Below are 20,046 nucleotides of genomic sequence, written 5' to 3'. Positions count from 1 at the left end.
TTTTCTTAGATTTAAAGGGAAGACACATTGATTTTTATCAACATAGACCTAGTATGGGCCCTTCCCTGTGCCTAGTATGACAGATGCTATGGGGGGAGGGCAGAAATTTTTCTTGAGATTCTTTGGAGAATTAAAGAGCAAACCACAAGCAGAAATGGGAAAACACCCCAGCATCTCCACTGCGTTCCTTGCTCTCCTAACTCAAAAAAAAAAAAAAAAAAAAAAAAAAACCCTCTCTTACAGTTTATGACAAATGGTACAAAGGAAAGACGTGAAATGGTTCATACTGGCAGTGGATCATTATGGACGTGGTCGGAAAGGATCCTGTCTGAAAGCACGTTTTATTTTATCAACATCATTAATTCATTAATTAATTAGTCCTCAACATATAAAATCAAGAAACTTCATATAAGTATCAACTTTATGGCTTCTCCATAAATATGGGAAGATATGGCCTTTTGGGTCCAAATTCTCAAATGTTCATATCCTGACTGTTGCCTAGCATGCAAGTAGGTTCTTTCTCCATTTCTTGCTCAGACATGAGCCACTCATTCTGCTTGGTTCCTGGCCAGCCCCTTTCACAAATTTAACCCCAGAACACAGAATCTCATTTCTTGAGACTCTGATCTTCTGCTAAATCAGCTTTTCTGCTTACTTTTATCTTTAGAAATGATACTATCATCTTTCTTATCTTGGGCACTGAGCTCAGTTTGGGATGTAACAGAGAGCAAGTGAAACTAAGCCAGCTTTACCCCAAGGCTCAAAGTCCCTGGTAATCTCATAAAGATTTCTCTGCTTGAGAAAATGCAAAAAGCTGGTCAATGTGATGTTTTTGGTCCTTTCTAGACACAGGAGTCTATAATGTAGCCTACATCAAGAAAACCCACTTCTTTTTCTTTATTAACCCTTCCTGTTCTTTCTCTTGGTTGCAGAGGTCACATGTAATGAATGACAGATGAGCTCTGTGGTCTCCAGAGCTATTGGGGTGGTACATTCACGGGGATGGTTTCTCTCCCTAGTCTCTCTAATGAGATTCCCTGTGATTTTTTTTCTTACAGGAATTCAGCATCCAAGCTCTCAGGAGTCATGGGAACGTGTGTGTGTGTGTGTGTGAGAGAGAGAGAGAGAGAGAGAGAGAGAGAGATTCTCCAAAAAGAGTGTGGATGCTCAGGGGTGAGGTCTCAGAGGCTAATGCATGCTGTCCTCATGTATGTATGACTTGCTCATGGTCTGGCTTTGGCCTCTGAAAGATGGCTCTGGACCAATGGACTCTAGAGGAAGCAGAGTTTGAAGCTTGGGAGGGTCTTGGCTGGGGCCTCAGCTATGACCTCAGGCCCTTTAGCTGCACCTGAGTACACATTTCCAAGGGAAATGTGTTCTCCATGGAAGAATGGTTGCTCTGCAACCCACCCTGCGGGGGGGGGGGATGGAGAGAGGAGGGAGCTTGTGAGGTCACTCCAGCTGTTCTAAATTAGACACACACACACACACACACACACACACACACACACACACTTACACTTTTATAAGCCCAGAACATAGAATTTCTGTTTTTCATTGAGTGCATCCTTTGACCCTTTGTCTGATGGACTTGCTTCTATAATTTTTCTCTTCTGCTCACCTAGAATGATTCCACACTGAATTCTCTGAGCAGCAGACACATCCGTGAAAACACAAGCAAGCTAAACTCACTCCCTAAGTCAACTTCACACCTGAACACAAAGGGAGCAGGCAGGGCTCCAAGCCAACTGCTTTCTAGAGAGAGAAAGAAGTCCCTGTCACCAAGAGAGGACCTGCCACGCCCCTCTCCTCTGCCTCACTCATTAGGCTCTTTGTCCTCCTCTCTCTGACTATGGGACTTCAGCTTCCAATGAAGTCAGCTCTCAGAATCCAAAGCAGTAGGGAGGAGGCTTCTCGACGTCTTAGTGGCACAACCTCAGTCTGTTCAGCAGAGCACAGAGCGTTCGAGTGCCAGGCTTGCCTTCAAGGCTGGCTGGATGTTAAGCTCACAGTGTGTTATTCCCGCCCATTCTCTTCTTCCCTTCCCTCCCCTTCTCCCTCTCCTTGCCTCTCTCCCCGCCATCTCCTACCTCTTGCCCTGCTCCTCTAGGCCACAGCCTGGAGGGAAAAATAAAGGAAGTTTGACTCAAACTCTGATTGTACAATAAAATTCATTGATTTCAAGGAGAAAGGGGGAAATGAGAAGACACCAGTCATGTTTGTTTATTACTATAATTTTTTCCATTTTAAAAGCTCTTGACTAATAAAGAGCTTTTTGTTTGTTTGTTTTGACATTTTACTTGATGACACTGTGTGTGTGAAAACAAAAACTAAAGATCCCACACATGTACGTAGCTGCATGGCCCTCTGCTGAGGCCCGCCTGCTTATCTTGCCACATCGTGTCATGATTAATGGAAAACAAAAACTTGGCCAAGAGAATGTTCATCCAGCTTTTAGATCTGAACACAAATCTCTCTGTGCCAGTCAATGTCCGACTGAAAGAGATGAAAGCTGTACTTGAGTGTCTAAAGCAGGATTTCGGCGCAGGGAATTCGTTTCCCAGGCAATGGAGTTGCTAAGAAGCCGAACAGTAGACAATGAAGCAAATCAGAGGCAGCCAACAGCAGGACACAGCTGCAGGGACAAAGGGAAGATGGAGATATCAGAACCCCGTGGGTGGGGTCATCAGGCAGGAGCCACAGCCAGCACAGACACCTGTCTAAAAGGATCAGGAGTTCCCCCCTTCCCCCCAAGCAGCCACTGCTGCTGGGACCCATGTAAGGCTGGGAAAGTGATGGAGAAAAAAATATTGTGGCCCTGGCTGAACTCTGCAGGGAACTAGCAATCCAGGAGCCTGGGAAATGTTTAAAAGTGGTCAGTGCAGGAGCCCACAGCAAGGGAGTGCAAGGTACTGCTGAAGACAGAATCCAACTCATACATGCTCTTCTTGCCCCTCCCTCCACTGGGATCTCACCTAGCCATGAAAACAACAGGACACGAATTCTAGAAGGGTAGGAGGTTGGAGCTGCAGAGAAAGGTACGTAGATCAAGGCTCACAGATCAAGATCCCATCTAAATTCATTCCTGTAACTAGGATTATCATTCGTGCTAGACAAATTTGAGGAGTTGAGACATATACCGAGCCCTTAGGTGGAACATCAGACAAGCAAGAGATATCAGGGAACACATAAGCACACAAACCGATACATGATATGGTTGGTGGTACAGGGGCTGAGTCCCCTCTGGTACCATGAACTCGCCATGGAAGAGGACACAGTAAAGAGATGTTGTGAGATATTCCTGGATCCACCTGAGATCTACTTTCAAATTGTTCTTCCGGGACATGTATTTGTGTCCACTTCAGAACTACAGAGGGCTGCTTTGTTCAGGGAGTCCCAGGAAGGGGCCATGCATTTTTTCTTTCACAATCCACTCATGATGAAATTTGACAAGTCACAGTTAAACCCTCCATTTGGTAACATGTTTCCATTGCAATTATAATGGTATTACTGCTGGTGTTACCAAACACATCTTTTGCCCCCTTAAATATCAGAAAGGGGGGAGCATATGGGGAAGAAGCAAAAATATAACGTAAACAGAAGAATGGAAAATTACCTCCAAGAAGCACAATGGTTAAACAATGACTAAGGAGGCTATGATCTACATCAGTGCAGATCTGTAAGTATAAACAGTGTGGTAGGAAGCAGATGATTGGGATGAACTACACAGAGGGCAAATTAAGCAGAAGCTGTTTCCTCTCCCTGGGGAAGGACCATCGCAGAACTCTGGATCTTTCTATGTTGGTCTAAGAAGCCTGGCCAGTCAGGCAGTCTGAAGGTCTTATTCATACAGTCAGAGAATCCTGAGTTAGAAAACCAGGCAGGATTTCAGCTACCTGGATTCATGACTGTTCTATCTCTTGATGGTTTGCCACCTGAAACCCATGACTTGCTGCCTTCGGCTCAGTTTCCTCACCTGTAAAAGCAGCAAATAGTTTTGGAATATCTGCTATGTGCCAGACAGTGTTCTGGGAGCTGGGGATGTTGTAGGGGGGACGAGAAAACATTGTTCTCAAGGAGTTTGTGTTCTGGTGTAATAGCAGACAAGATTAACAGGTAGATACAGCAATCTGGTGACCAGGAGAGCCAGATAAAAAAAGAAAGCTGGAAGGCAGTGTTAGAGTTTTGCTGTGAAATGTGTTGCCCCTTCCCCTAACCTGTAGGCTTGTGTCTTGGAGGACTAGATCTTTGTCTGGGGACACTGTTTTTGGAAGACTGTAGAACATTTAGGTCAGTGGTTGTCAACCCTCATAATGCTTTGACCCTTTAATACAGTTCCTCATATTGTGGGGACCCCCCCAACCATAAAATTATTTCCATTGCTACTTTATCACTATAATTTTGCTACTGTTATGACTTGCAATATAAGTTTGACAAAGGGATGGTGACCCACAGGTTGAGAACCACCGCTTTAGGTGGTAGAACCTTGCTGGAGGAAGTGGGTTACTGGGGTCTCTATACTTGGCTTCATTTCTGTGTAATCTGTTTCCCACCTGCCAAGGTAACATGGTCAGCTACCTCACACTCCTGCAGCCATGCCTGCCTTCCAGTGATGGATTGCATCCTCTTACACCATGAACCCAAATGACTCCTTCTCCACTTAAGTTTGCCCGTGTCAGGGATTTAATCCCAGCAGTGAGAAGAGCAACTAAGACAAAGAATGATGACAAGGGGGGAGGGGTGAGTTGCTTCATATAGGGGCAAGAAGGAAGTCCCTGAAATATGGCATTTGCAGAGAGGAGAAGATATGTCTAGGGAAGGTTATTCTAGGAGAGGACTTGACAAGGACAAATGCCCCAAGGTTTTTGAAGTTGTTTTGTGGGCATAAACAAAGCAATCTCATGGCCCCTGGGATCCAGGAAGCACTACACTCAACTACACTCATGCCTGCTCTCTCTCTCTCTCTCTCTCTCTCTCTCTCTCTCTCTCTCTCTCTCTCTTTTACATAAAGGAAGTAGTTATGCAGCATTTTTACTACAAGTTGACCAGCAAAATGGTGTTCTCTAATTCTCCTCAATTTTAGACCTTTGCTGTTCACCTCCTTGATATCACTTTCCTTTGTTTATGAGGATAGTTCTTTTACCTCTCAGTTAGCCATCAAATACGGGAGGACACAAAAATAACCCAGATTAGCTGCTCACCCAAAATGCCTGGCCATATTTTATCAGAGGACTTTGCACAAGATACTTACATGTTTACTTTTACTCCAGCGTCAACTGGGTGATCATAGGGTATAGGGGTTGGCATCAGAGGTTCTGCCTTTGGTTGCTGGGCGTGTGCAGCCACCCGGAGTGCTCAGGGTTATAGGGAGGGTGCAATGAAAGGCTGACTCTGGGTGCCCCCTGTGAAACCATCACATCACATTGACTCACTGTTGTCTGAGGAGCATTAATTGACTCCTCTGAGGTCACAGCCACGGCTGTGGTGGGACTAGGCCCACCCACGTTTTGGATGACTAGGAAACACAAGCTTGAGACCAATGCTTGCCCTAAGGAAGACACAAAGCCAGTGCAAATCCCGGGGGACTCTTCTGTTTTCAATATTCTTTGAGATGCAAACTGTTGTTTAGGTTGGCACCGAAAAGAAACCATTCTGTTGTGTATCCAAGTTGCTTAGAGAAAGTTGATGATGCCTCCAAGAATATGATTAAACTAGGCACGCGCTGCAGGAGGGAGGGCAAGAGAAATGTTCATCTTTAAAGACTGTGTAATTAAAGCTATAGGCATGGTAGAACTCATAGGAGACACTTCAGTGTCAAGACCAGTGGGGCTTTGGGTGCTTCAACTCAAGATTCTCAAGGTCTAGACTCAAGGCAATAGATATGTTTGGCTAGGCCTCCATTTCTTTGTGATTACTGCATTTTAGAATAAAAACAAAGATTTCTGTAAGTGACTGAAAAGACCACATAAAGTTATTGGGGGGGACCATGTTGACTATATCCGTACAGCGCAACCACATCCCAGACTATCACGGACCACAAAGGTAGAGAGGGACTAAGAATGGTAAAATATAATTTCTTCTAACTAGCATTACTGATTGCTGGCAGAAAGAAGACAAATGGGAACAAAGAGGTGTCATTTAAAATTTCTAGGTCAGGTTGGATCAGCTTGGCCACCCACATGCTTATCATTGTCAGTTCAAAGAATGGTTCCATTGGTACTGAGAGTGTAACAAGGGAGCACCCCACCCAAACTTAATGTCTTGCCAGTAGGGTTGGGAAGGGATAGTGTGGGGTTGAGAAGATATTTTCAAGTCCTCTGAGAGCAAGCCTTGAAGTTTCCTCACTGCCTCTAAAAATGCATGCTGTCAGACTAAACGCCACTTCAGTTGACTCCTAGCCATGTCCCCTTTACATTGGTCATATCAAAGCATTTCTTATAGCACAAGCCTGAACGTTAAGCCAACTTGAAGTAAGCTTTGGTCACTGTTCAGGAAATAAGAAGGCTGTGATGCCCACGATGCTCTCTGAATATCAAGAACAATCAAGACTAGGTGCATTGGGCAGAACACAAGCTCAAAATGGACCTGTCATGATTTTTATGTACTTTTGAAGGAACTCACAGTCACCAGCACTTTCCTATGTCCTACATTTCCATCACCCAAGGAGCATGCCTGTAAGCTAATGTTAATAAGTTATTACACACTGGTGCCTTAATAATTTTAGCCTCTAAGCTAAATTACTTTCTAGTTAATGAAAAAGTATCATGATAAGAAAGAGGACTGAATAGAAATGGGGATGCAAGTCAGGAAGAAAGATTAAGATAAAAGAAGTGATGAAGATGTTATGTTTTGCATAAAAATATGAGCCTGGAAATGTGAACTGGCTATAATTTTTATGTTAATTCCTAATTTTTTTATTTATTACAGGCACGAATAAGAAAGAATAGATAGGGAAGAGAGGTAGAGAGATAAGAAGGGGAGAAGAGAAGAAAAGGGATCTACACAGTCAAGTAAACATTAGAAATAACATCTTACATCCTTACCATGTTTCTGGGGACTGTCACCCTTTATGAATCTGTTGTCATCCACTGATCTTGTTCCAGGAATGTTGTTAAGTTCAAGTGGGACATGACATCCATTTTTTGAACTTCTAACTCTAGGAATCTTTCAATTCTCAAGACTGGAAGCTTTTAACTCTTGGGTAGATGAACTCTAAGTTCCATGGATGGCCTCCTATGGCAACTAGTGTTTAAGATGCATTGGGCAAGCAAGTAGGAAAGCAGTATCAATAGGCTTGTATGATAACACAATGCTTGGCTTTGAAGACTATGCTGGAGTTATTGTTTGGAAAGAAGAAGATAAAATTTGGAGCAAGAATGGTGTACTGAGATGGCAAATATCAATTGTCAACACCATTGAATTTAATCTTTATAACATTAGTGAGGCAAACTGTTGGGCATGTCTATCAGAGCCTTTCCATAGAAGAATAACTGAGGAACCATCCTCAGTGTAGATGGCACCATCCCATGGGCTGGGGTCTCATGCACAACAAAAAGAGAAGAAGGAAAAAAAGCTAGGTGAGTACTAACATTCATCTCTCTGTTTCCTGTTTGCAAGCACAGTGTGACCAACTACTTCATGTCTCTGCCATGATTTCGCCACCTTGATGAAGGACATCCCCAAACCATGAGCCCAAATAAATCCTTCCTTCCTTAAGATTACTTTTGCCTTGCATTTTGTCACAACAAAGAGAAACTAATATATGTATTCAAGTACCCTTCCTCTTGAGTCTATCTTGAGACCATAAGCGCTTCCCTCTTTGGTCAGATTGTCATATCAACATTACTCAAAGGTCATCATCCACTACGTTCTGGCCCAGTATACCTTCTGGCCCAGTACAGAGGCACCATTCCAAGAAACACACATAATAAGACTGGGCCCTTAGTTACCTAATATAGACACACAGATAATAAAGAATTTTTGGAAGAATAGGTCAGAGAAAGGAAGCTGTTGATTGAGTTAATACTGGCAGATAATATCCTGTCTTAAATATGTGAAACAGCCAGTGCCTATTTTTTTATAAGTATAACAAATGGAGCTCACTGCATAGTCACAATAATAGCATTTAAAAAAACAAAACCAAAACAACAATTTATCTTGGAAACTAAAGAATAACTACTGACAAAGTATCATGTAATTTGCAATTCATCCCTAGACCATTTATCAGAAAAGGAAAGATTGGGGTGTTTGAATAATTGTCACACAAATAGAAGTTGGGGTTCATGAAGCTATGGCACACACTCTACTGTTTGAGAGAGCCCTCATGAAATCAGTTCTACTCAGGTGACTGAATGAGGACATAACAGCAGGGCAAGTACCTCATTTCAATGGTGACCACTGACTTACAGCAGGAATTGGGTGACATCTTTAATCCTACCAGGCCTTGGGGAATGGCAGAACTTACTTCCCAGATGTGTTGTGTGTTATTTAAATAAAATCATCCATGCATTGGAAAATACTGAACCAAAGTTAAACACCTATTTGATATTAATGGCTTAACTTTTAGCCAAGCTGTGGCTAAAAGAATGGCTCTGGAGTTTTACGGTATGAGCTATTTTCATCTAAGTTTCTTGGAGGTGGTATATTATGAATTAAATTGACTCAGTCAAAGTGACTTCCCACGTCTTAAGATGACTTAAAGGAATAATAGTACAATGAGAAATCATGGAGACTTACAGCCTGGTCATATGGTATTTTGGTCTGATTCCTTGACATGATATTAAATTTTATAAGAGGGTCATGGCATCTAATTTCCACATTACTGGAGAATGATGAGAGAACCAGGTGAAGGTTTTGGCTCTCGGCTAGTACACACATTTCTGGAATTGGTTTTATTAGGAAGACTCTGGTAACTGACACCAGTCGTACTCCAGAAAGGAAATGGCCAGGAAGAAATACCAGGGAATGGAAAGAACACCAGCTCTCTTCATTCCGTGCTCAGGAGGTGAGCTGGCAAGGAGAGCGAACTGTGTTGGGTGTATTCCCTATACTTGCTTGTTGGGTTGTGTTGACTCCCTTGGCCTTTCTACCCTAATCCTTACTCTATACACAAAACACCTTCAGCCTGCATCCTACAGGGAGGCAGGCAGCCTCGTGTGATGATTACTCCATGGAAATCCTTGTTTCCCCCACTTCTACTTCTCCTTTTTAATTTTCTGGTTCAACAACTATCCATGTATCCATTGGAATAAGACCATGAATGCCATGTGCTCATCGTGTCTGAAACAGTGGAACCAAATCTCCCAGAGACTGAGAACTGAGCACTAAATGTCAAAGCTAATGAACATGCGAATTTCTTGTGAAGTGAAACCTTCAATACAGTGTTCTGGCTTCTTCCACTAACCTTAGCATTCACTTCCAACACAGAGGCTGCATCAGGAAAGATGTAGGAATGGGCTGGAATTTGCACACACAGTGACTTAGTTCATTCCGAAAGGAGTTGAAATAGGAAAATTGAGGGCTGCCTGGCCATGTCTGGATTCTGAAAGCTGAACTTTTACTTGAAGTATAAGAGTTTTCACAAAAAGAAAGGAAGGAAGGAAGGAAGGAAGAGAAAGAAAGATCTAGAATCGGTTCTGAAGGACTAAGCCCCTTTGTTGGTGTTTTTCTCGGAAACTGGTAATGAACCCATAAATGCTAATAAGGAATATGCTGTGGCTCCCCAGCAGAGCTGAGTCAAACCCACCCTGTTAGAGGACAGAATTACAGGGCTTGGAAGATCGCACCCACTGCACCACGCTGGGCTGGGCACACGCTGGCCTGGGCACTGCATCAGGAAGAGCACTGTGCTTTGTCATCCCAGCTCCCACCCGTTCCACTCCGGCCTCTCTGAGCTTGTTTCCCCAGTCAGAGGGTTCCAAAGGTTTCATTTCAAAGTCAAACTTGAGCTTTAAGTTTTCTGTAGGCTTGATTGCTTGCTATGTGCTGAATACCAAGGCTGTACTGTGCCAAGATTACACCCAGGAGCTGTGAGAAGCGACTCCCCACAGGCTGACTCCTGGCCCATCACCTAGCAACCTCCATCCTATGGATCAGAAGCATCTACATGAGGCCCTGTCTGTGACCAATGAGTCTGTAAGCTGGGACACAGCACAGGCACAAAGAAGGGGTTCTTGATAATGTGAGGCAGGAATAAAGAATGGTCACCCCTCCTGTTCTCAAGATACTCACAGGAGCCATTGCAAATCTTGGCTTGGAGGAGCAGAAGAAGAAGAGGGCAGCAAGCACCTGAATGTAAGGGTGGCCACAGGACCTGTAATGTGACAAGGAGAGACCTTGGAGAAGACATCCCTACACATTCTCCTTGATGGGAACCCATCAGTAAATACAAACTCAGACAAAAAAAAAAATGGAGAATGGCAGACTTGAGCTCAACAACCTTGTTTCCCAAGACATGCTATGGGAACTACTACAATATATTGTTTCTGCAGCCAGTTATTTCCTCAGCCTTATGCCTCTTTAGACATATCTGTCCTCACTACTATTAGTATGTTGCCCTTCAATACTTACTGATGGTCTCCATATTAGGTACTGGACAAAAGCAACTACACCCTCTGTGTTGCTATAACTCAGAGCCTTCCCATAGCTGGTAGGTGGGTGCTGATGGCCATCTTTATGTTCTAGGTAAACACAGCTCATTGGTACAGCACTAGCATGCGTGTGACCTTGGGTACCAAACAACAACAATAGGGCCATGGCCTGAGCTTCCTGTGTTTTGCATGGAATAGAGCTCTTTGCCATGTATCTGACAAGGGTGGGTCATGGGGAATAGTCATCTCCTGACCTTGAGATCCTTAGGAAGTCTGTCTATGTGGTTAAGAGACAGAAATGCAATAGATTAAAACCAGCACAGAGAGGGACTCATGATGCATTTGTGGCTGAATTTAATAATATCCCCCACAGTTTGCTTGGTGGCTGGAGAGATAGGGGAATATGAAGGCTGGAAATACAGGAGTGGATCTAAGTTCCTAAAGATCTTGAAAGACATGCTTTGTTCATTGACCATTGTAAATTTTTTTCACACTGAGTATTCATAGCTGAGTACTCTTCATAAAACCTTAACAGCCTTTTGACGTCTTGATCTACTACATTTCTTTCCACACAGCCACTCCAGTACTTGTTCACAGATGAAGACAGCAAAGAAGGAGAAGAGATGCTGGTAGCTGAAGTATCTTACACATAGCTTGTCCTTCAGTACAAAAAAAAAAACTCATTTAAATGTAATACTCAAAAGCCTATGATAGAGTTCACAACTTAAAGGTAAGGAAATTGATGTGAAAAAGGAGGTTGGTGGATGGGGGGACAAGAGAAGGTAAGGGAAATGAATATTATCAAGATACATTTTAGATATGTATGAAAATGTTATAATGACACCTATTGTGATATATAATGAATATATGGTAATACAAACTTTCAGAATAGGAAAGCTAACTTCTCAAGATCCCCTGTGAGCACCCTACGGTGGGTGCACGGCCCATTGTAAGGGCTGGAGAGGAGGTCTCTGTTCTCAAAAATCTGCAGGATGGCTCTTAGCTTCACTGACAGTCTCCACACCACACGATGGTCCTCTGTGCTCCTGCAGGGTGGAGCTTTTCCCACAGCACGAAGGTTGCTGGTGGCCAGCCAGCACTAGATGGAGAAGAGGTAGAGGTAACACTGGACTCCCAAGGTGTATGCAGTCACTAACATCTCAGTCCAACAACCACTGAGGTGCCCTGAGTATATGGACAGCAGGACTCTTGGAAACACCCTGGCTGTATCAGGAACAAAACACGGGGCTTTGGGAGCTCTGCCTGCTGGAGAGGAACAGAGACTACCCCCAGGTGCTGCTAAGAACCCCTCACACTGTTACTGTGTCCCCTCACAGCATCTACGTTTCTGGCAGAACCACTCTCCTTGTGGAGTCTGGCAGATGAGTCAGGTGAGAGTACTCTTTTCAAGTGCAGGCTAATGAAGTGGTCCACAGAGTGGATCTAGGCAGAGCATTATGCAAACAATTTACCCCACTGGGACCTGATCCTCATCTCACTCACTCCCCTGGGAACTTGACTTGGGAGTGACTCACCAAATAGGGAGAAGCTGGCTTGCCAGTACAAAGGTCAAAGCCAAAACCTTTAAAAGAATGAAGGAGTTAAAAATGGTGCAACTAACCCATCTTTTTTTAAAAAAAGAAAATAGCTACAAATATAGAAGAAACCAGCTGAAGCACTTCAGAAAGAGATACACGTGAGCTAGTGTCTGAAGCATGCATTCCTCATTGGTGTGTGTGTGTGTGTGTGTGCATCCTATGCAAATATGTATGTGTGCATGCTGGCAAGGGTTGCTAGGAGAGTACATTGGCAAAGTAAGAAGAGCTGACAAATGGAAGCACAGGACCACTGACGTCAAGGAAGGGGTTGTCCTCTAAGCCCCCCTGGCCTCTTTCCACTGAGCTTTCTCCTAAGTCCTCTTCATTTCAGGCTTAGGTTTCCATAAACACTGCAGTTATTTATTTGATTTGTGTTTGAAATGTTAAACAAGTCCTGAAAGCAAAAGCTACGGAGGCAATATGCAGCCTCTCCAGAGAGGAGCCGCCCCGCAAGTATCCTCTGCAAGGGCGTGGCAAGGCTGTTTCGCCCCCACACATGTCGCCCATGAGTCTTTGTGGAAGCCTCCTAGCACCCCAGCCCTGGCTTCAGAGCCCTGACAATCCCAGGCTCCTAATCTGATTCACTTCCACCCTCTGGTCACCTATGAGGAGAGCTTCCCATCAGAATGTTCTCTCTCTGGGTAGAGAAACAGTTAATGGCACAAACAATAGCTGCAGGGCCAAGTGTGATGGTTGACGTCCACTGAGCCTCACTGGGATGAGGAACTGCTGCGCCTGAAATCTGCAGGAGACATTAACCACAGGTGACACTCTTAGCACCTGTGTGGTAGGTGCCTCCAGTTTGCCCATTTAACTGATGCGAAGCCTGAGTTGGAGGAAATGGAAACATATATATGGTTGTAAGAGTCAAAGCCAGAAATGCAGAATCTAGAAGAAAAGGAACATCAGTGAGCTTACTGAAAATCTCTATAATCCGGTGGAAAAATATTTTAATGTAGCATTTATTTTAAAACCTAGCAAAATTTGGGACTGGAGAGGGCTTAAGAGTTTTTGTTGCTCTTTCCCCAGAAAACCTGGGTTCAGTTCCCGTCATGAGGCTCACAACCGTCCGTAACTCCAGTTGCACAGCTTCTCATGCCCTCCTCTGGCAGCAAGGACTCTGCCCTGAGATGCAGAGACAGTGAGGAGGCTGTGAATGCAGTCACATCTGTTGTGGACAAGGTTCTTCACAGCCATAGCCTAACCCTGAGACCCTCGGGGCTCATCTATCTACCAAGCCTTCTCCACCTCCTCTTCTTCAGTGTCAGTGCAGATACACAATAGACTCGGCTTTCAAATCTGCCACCAGACTGCCCAGGCCACCTTATCCTCTAAGCCTCTCAATCCTGCTCATTCCTAAGCAACAACGCAGGACACAGATTGTGCAGGCAAGAGACACACAGCTTGTACCCCAACATCTGCACCAGACCTTCAGAAGAAAAGGATGGCAACAGAGGCAGAAGGCAATGAGGAGAGGAATGTGGACTATAAAGTCAGAACCAGATCTTGAGGAAGGCCAAGGGACTTGATGTTGCCAGACTCCATTCATACGGGAGGCACCTGTCTCAGCAAGACCAATAAGAACATTCCTTCTCCAAAGAGAGAGGATTGCCCAAATTTGGTGATGTAACCATGCCAGGGAAATCAGTGTCTTCCCAGGGATCTGCTAGAGCTAGGTAGTGCCCTATGGGGTAAGTTCCTAGCTTCTAGAGAGTCCCTTTGTCTCCTAGATCCTATCCTGGTAGTGTGTGTGTGTGTGTGTGTGTGTGTGTGTGTGTGTGTGTATCCGAACCGAAGCCATTGAATTTACTAGTTGTGTGAAGCAATAATTAATATATATAATTATAAATAATTCCTGTTTCCCTTATGTTAGAATTGTGTTCTTCCACTGATAAGGTAAAAGAGACACATACCAGACTGTGAAATGTGGACAGGAATGTGCACGTTTTCCACCCTGCCTTATTTATGAGTGTGTGAATATCGTTCTTATGTACCTCCCTGTATTTGCCTAAGGGCGGTTTATCTTAAGTACATCTGTATCTTTCATGCTACCTAATACATAATATGGCTTAAAATACTGCTTACTTGGCAAAGTGAATAAGAAGATAAATATTAGATATAGTAAGCTATTCTCTAGCAGTGGTCTCACTGGCCACCCCTGTCCCACATACTCTGGAATCAGAGGCAAATGTTCATTATATTTCCAAGGTCATTTTTGATCTGTAACAAGTAAACCAGCATTGTGTTTCTGGATTCCACAGGCATCCTGTAGAAAAGTTAGAAGTTTCTGTATGGACCCAAGCTCTCCAAAGTCCCAGGGACTGAGTCGAGTCTACTGAGGAATGCTGTCATATGCCCTGATGAGACTTAGTCTCCACTGGTTACCAGAACACAAATAACTGCTAAAGAGGCTTTGGAGATGAGGAATCAAAGGATGGACCTCATGAGGCTGCAGATCAATTAACCGCTGAACAAGAAGCTGAAGTCAAATGAGCCACAGCCAGTAGTCCTAGTTTGGAGAGCGTTTCTGCCATGTTTGTCAAAAACTGGGGCAATACAGGAATAGCTTTCTGTCTTGTCCTGGAGAAGACAATGTTTATCTAAGGGGCAATTATGTATGGAATGCCTGGCTTATGTCATAGCTGTGTTTTTTAATTTCCTGTTTCTTCTTCCCTTATTAAGTATGGGTGTCCAGGCTACCAGACAGGGCTTCTTTGGTTCTTAGAACTATTGGGCTATAAGGCCTAAATTTGTGTCTCATTTTCTTGCCCAACCAGTCACCGACTCCTCCTACCCCAAACCACTGTTCTTCATTGTTCTTCGGAAAGAACTCAGCGGCCCAGTGAACAGCTGTTTCCAGTGGACTGGCCAAGTGGAAACTGGGACAGAGCCCAGACTGCTCTCTTGTATCCACTGAGATGGTGGGCCTCTGGCAAATCCAACTGTTACTTGCCAGTGCACCCTCAGCTGGAGCATCCTCAACGGTCTCCATATAAGAGCATCTCCCACTCCCATCTGTTGTGTCCTGTTGAGAACTGGAGAAGCCCAAGATACACCTAAACAAATCTTGAGACGGCTCTCGCTAAGTCACCCCCATTGGCCTTGAACTTTCAAGCCTCCTGCTTCAGTCACAGGACAGCTGTGATGACAGATCTGCACCACCAGTCTGGGTCACCATTCTTATTTCTCTGCACACTTCAAATGCTCATGTCTTATGGGGAAGAGAATGTAACGACAACCCAACAGTTAGACCCTATGGAACTGAGGCCCTGTATGCACTCCAGGTATCGTTTTTTCTTCCATTTGTGTTTCAACCCACTGTGCTCTTTTGTGTCTGATAGCTCAGGGCTTTTATCATGAAGTTTGTCTCCCATGAGACTCCTGCCTCCACTATCTGTAAAACATCCTAGCTACGTGTGTGACCTCATCTGGGAAGCCCACATGTGCCAGACTTGAGGAATGCTATTTTGTGCCACTTAACACTGGACATCTTTGTGAACACAATTTTATATGGTTGGGTGTGTATGGCCTCGAAATTCATTACCATCTTTTTTCTACTCGTGGCTAGCTTGAAGTTTGCTACACAATAGCTTAAATATTTGTTAAGAAAAGAGACAACCAGAGAGACAAATACCAAGGAGAAGAGGGCCACAAAACTGAAAGTATTTGATGCACACTATACCTTGGGAATAAATAAGTCAGAAAATATAAAAATCACCAGGTTGTTATCTCTTCAGTGCTTAGCATTGCATTCCTATGCTATGGTTGTTTGAATGGAAATGGGCCTCATAGACTCATAGGAGGCACATCATTAGAGGTGTAGCCACAGGTGTGGTCTTGTTGGAGGAACTGTATCACTGGTGTGGGTTTTGAGGTCTCAGAAGTTCAAGCCAAGCCCAGTGTCGTCCCCTCCTCCTGCTGCCTGTGGATCCAGATGTAGATCTCTCAGCTACCACTCCAGTGCCATGTCTGGCTGCATGCCACCATGCTTCCTACCATAATTATTGTAATTTAAAAAGTGGTACTAGAGAGAAGGACAGCACTCACATGGAGGGGATTTTATTAGGGAAAAGGGAATGGGAAAAGAGGGATGAGGAGGGAGGAGACCCACCTCTGGGGACAGGAGCAGCAGAAGAGGAAAGAGAGACAGAGAGAGGGGAAACAGAGAGACATGCAGGGAAGCAGAGAGAGAGAGAGAGAGAATGATGGGAGGTGGGCAAGCCCCTTTAAAAGGAAACATAGTGAATGTGCACAGGTGGTACTCTTAGTGGCTGCAGCTGAAGACCTATCCTGTCAGAACTCCAAGGACAGGCCAGTACAGATGCCAAAATACTAACAATGATGATAATGGACTAAACCTCAGAACTGTAAGTAAGCCTCATTTAAATGTTTTCTTTTACAAGAGTTGCTGTGCTTATGGTGTCTCTTCACAGCAATAGAAATCCTAACGAAGACATATGCCAAGTGAACTGGAGGAGACATCCAATGCCAACCCACAATTGTAATTAAATGCAGGCAGCCTGCAGGACAGCTGAAATGGGGGAGGAATGTTAACTGCTTAGTTAACTGCATGAGATTGAACTCAGCCTTTGGTTTTTCAAGTAGGAAGAGACTTTGTCCTTGTGTCTTGGTGAAAGTAGAATATACTCTAAGTGGAAAGTAAAGAGACATCAAGTTCAGTATACCATGAAGATCTTTCTAGCAATAAATATACTTCTATATGGACAGGGTCAAAATGTAGGAGTCTATTCTGCAATTTACTAGCTCTGTGACTTTGAATAAGTTACTTACTTAACCTCTCTAAGCTTCAGTTCCTTTGCTGGACACAATAGTGGCACACATCTAATTATAAATAGCATGATGAAATGTGTTTAGCATACATTGAGCACTAGATCCGTGTTGGCTTTTTATTAGTGATTGTTAGTGCTTTATTATTGAAACACTGGGAACAAGAGCAGAATGATCATTTTTCACTTCCCTTTTTATCTTCTTTTTACTATGATAGCTATTTGTGTATCTAATCCTCATGTGGCATACACCCTTTTGAGACAATGGTCCAAATCTGTTCAATCTGAAAAATGTTTGAGCTATTTATTTTTGTTTTGTGTGTATAAGTGTTTGCCTGTGTGTGTGTTTGTGTGTGTATCACATGTGTGACTAGTGTCTGTGGAAGCCAGAAAAGGGCAATGGGTCATCTGGAACCCAGGTTTGCAGATAGTTCTAAGTCACCATGTGGAAGCAGGAACTGAAGCCAGGTCCACTGCAAGAGCAATGACTGTGCCATCTCTCAGGCTCCAGGTTGAGACCACATGGAAATACTTAGATTAATAGAAATCGGTTAATAATTATGACAGAGCTAGCTGATAAGAAACTAGTACCTGGCTAACAGCATTATATCAAATACAGCGTCTCTGTGGGTTATTTGTGGCTGGTATGGTGGTGAGACCAGACCTTACTTGTAACACCAGGTTTTACATTAATAAACTCCAGAGCCCTTGAAACTATGTCTATGTTGGGTCAGGAAATGTGGTCTCCTTAATCATCAGAGTAATAATTGGACTAGCTCAGCACAATGCTTGTTTAAATGCATCATTCTGATTCGCTCATCCCTTCTGTCAACTACTCAACCAACTGCCATTGACTGATGTGTGGATTGTTTTACTCATTGCAGTGATAAAATACCTAATCCAAACAACCTAAGGCACAAAGGGTTCATTTTATTTTACAGTTTGGGAGCCCTGTCCATCATGGAGGGGAAGTCTTGGCAGCAGATGGCTCCAGGGTGGCAGACATGTTCAGCTGAAACACCTTACCCCCTCACATTGGGCACAGAATCGACCAGAGAGCAGACAGGGATTTGGTTGTAAAAAAACGAAGCCCATCCTCAGTGACCTAGTTTCTCTAGCCAATCTCCACTTCCTAAAGCTCCTACAGTCCTCCAGATGGGGATCACATGTTCAAGTACATGAGCCTGTGGAGGACATTTCACATCCAGACCACAACAGGTTGCAACTGTGTGTCACGAAATAGCTAGCTGTTAGAGATAGACAATAAACATCCACATGACCTCTACGGTCCAGTGATTTTGTGGTCCTGGTGCATTAAGGAGCTGTGTGAAACCTGAGCCACCTTGAGAAACTTCAGTGTACTAACATTAGATCTTAGTGTTGTTTCTGCACACTGCCCCTTACCTTACACTTTTCTAGAAAGAATGAGTAAGTAGGTGAAAAAAGGACAACAGCCTCTCTTTATGTTTTATGCTTAAAGTTCCAAAACTTGAGGAGCTGCCCATACCGAGTCATTTTTCTCTTCTTGGACTTTCTCCATCATTTTTTGCTACTCACTTCTTTAAATTGGCAAAAGACAGTCCAAGATCATCTCATACAGTGTGTATGTCCTTGCCGTGAGCATTGTTCCTTTTCTGGAAATGATAACTTAGAAACTAAGGTTTTAGTTTTGATGTGCTCATATTTACTGGAGTGTTACTGTTTCCAGTCTTTTCTGTAAACAAAACTTTCTACATAAAGGATATATATATATATATATATATATATATATATATATATATCCGTAAGTGTTCATTTGATAAATGTTAACACATACTTAATAAGCTAGTCAGTTTTTAACTAATACCTATAATGGTGTTCTACACCATAGACATGTTCTGGAGTTGCATCTTAATATATTTATTCAAGTACTTACTTTCTCATGTCTACATTTCATAGACAGGGGCTTCTAAAGTACTAACACATTTCCCTGTAAGAAAAAAAAAAAACACTTGCCTAGAGTTTTATAGATGTTTATAGTTTTGCCTTTAGCCTGATGATTGTCAAAGAATCAAGTGCAACTTTTACTTGTGCTAAGTTTTAAACTTTCCCTTGGCTCAGCTTAGTTGTGTTGTGCATTAATGATACAGTAGGCTTTAAACAAAATTACTTGGAATATCAACATGGCTCCTGAAGTAAAAAATCACAAACAGTATTCAGAGAAGCATCTTTTTCCATCCCCTATGGCTTATCCTTTCCCCTCCATCTCCCCACCTTCCTGCCTCCCCATTTTCTCTACATAAAAGAAACAGTATTTTCTTCTGACCTATTTTCACTGTTTCCTCCCAAAACTTGAACATATATTGTAGATATCTATGTTTCATCTGTCTTCTCCTTTTACAAAGGGTAACATCACATAAATACATGTGTACCTTGTTACACAAAAGGTGCAGTGTATATGGTGTCCCGGTGTCACGTCTGTTGCTGTGAGAGGATATTCTTAAGGAAAGCGAAGTAACCTAGAGGAGAAGGGGTTTATTTTAAGCTGACGATTCTATGTTATAGTCCAGCATTGTGAAGAAGTCAAGGCAGGAACTTAAAGCAGTCAACCATATCCCCAGTCAAGAGCAAAGAGACAGTGATGGCACGTGTGCCTACTTATGCTTGCCCCCCTCTTGATGCTCACACAATCTAGGGCTCAAGCCAAGAGAGTGATGCTACCCACAGTGAGCAAACTTTCCCACCTCATTTAATGTAATCAGGACAGTCAAACTGATCTCTATGGCCCCTCAATAAGAGACTTTTCCAGGGGCATTCTCCGTTGTATTAAATTGACAAAACTAACCATTACACATTATACTCGTACTCCATTTACTCTTGGCTTTTTCCATTTGATAAAATACTATGGAAATCACTACCTTCCAGACACAGAGGTCTTCCTCGTTTGCTTTATAATTCCACAGTCATGAAAATATCAGAGTGGACTTCACTCTGCTCCCAACGTGCTCCCAATAGTATTCAGAGGCAGACAATACTAGCTCATTCTCATATCTCTGGAGTTGTCCCTTCTGAGTGAATTCCTAGAGCAGAGGC

Source organism: Phodopus roborovskii, unplaced genomic scaffold (assembly GCF_943737965.1).
Source record: "Phodopus roborovskii unplaced genomic scaffold, PHOROB, whole genome shotgun sequence".
Taxonomy (NCBI): domain Eukaryota; kingdom Metazoa; phylum Chordata; class Mammalia; order Rodentia; family Cricetidae; genus Phodopus; species Phodopus roborovskii.
This window is presented reverse-complemented; position numbering follows the sequence as displayed.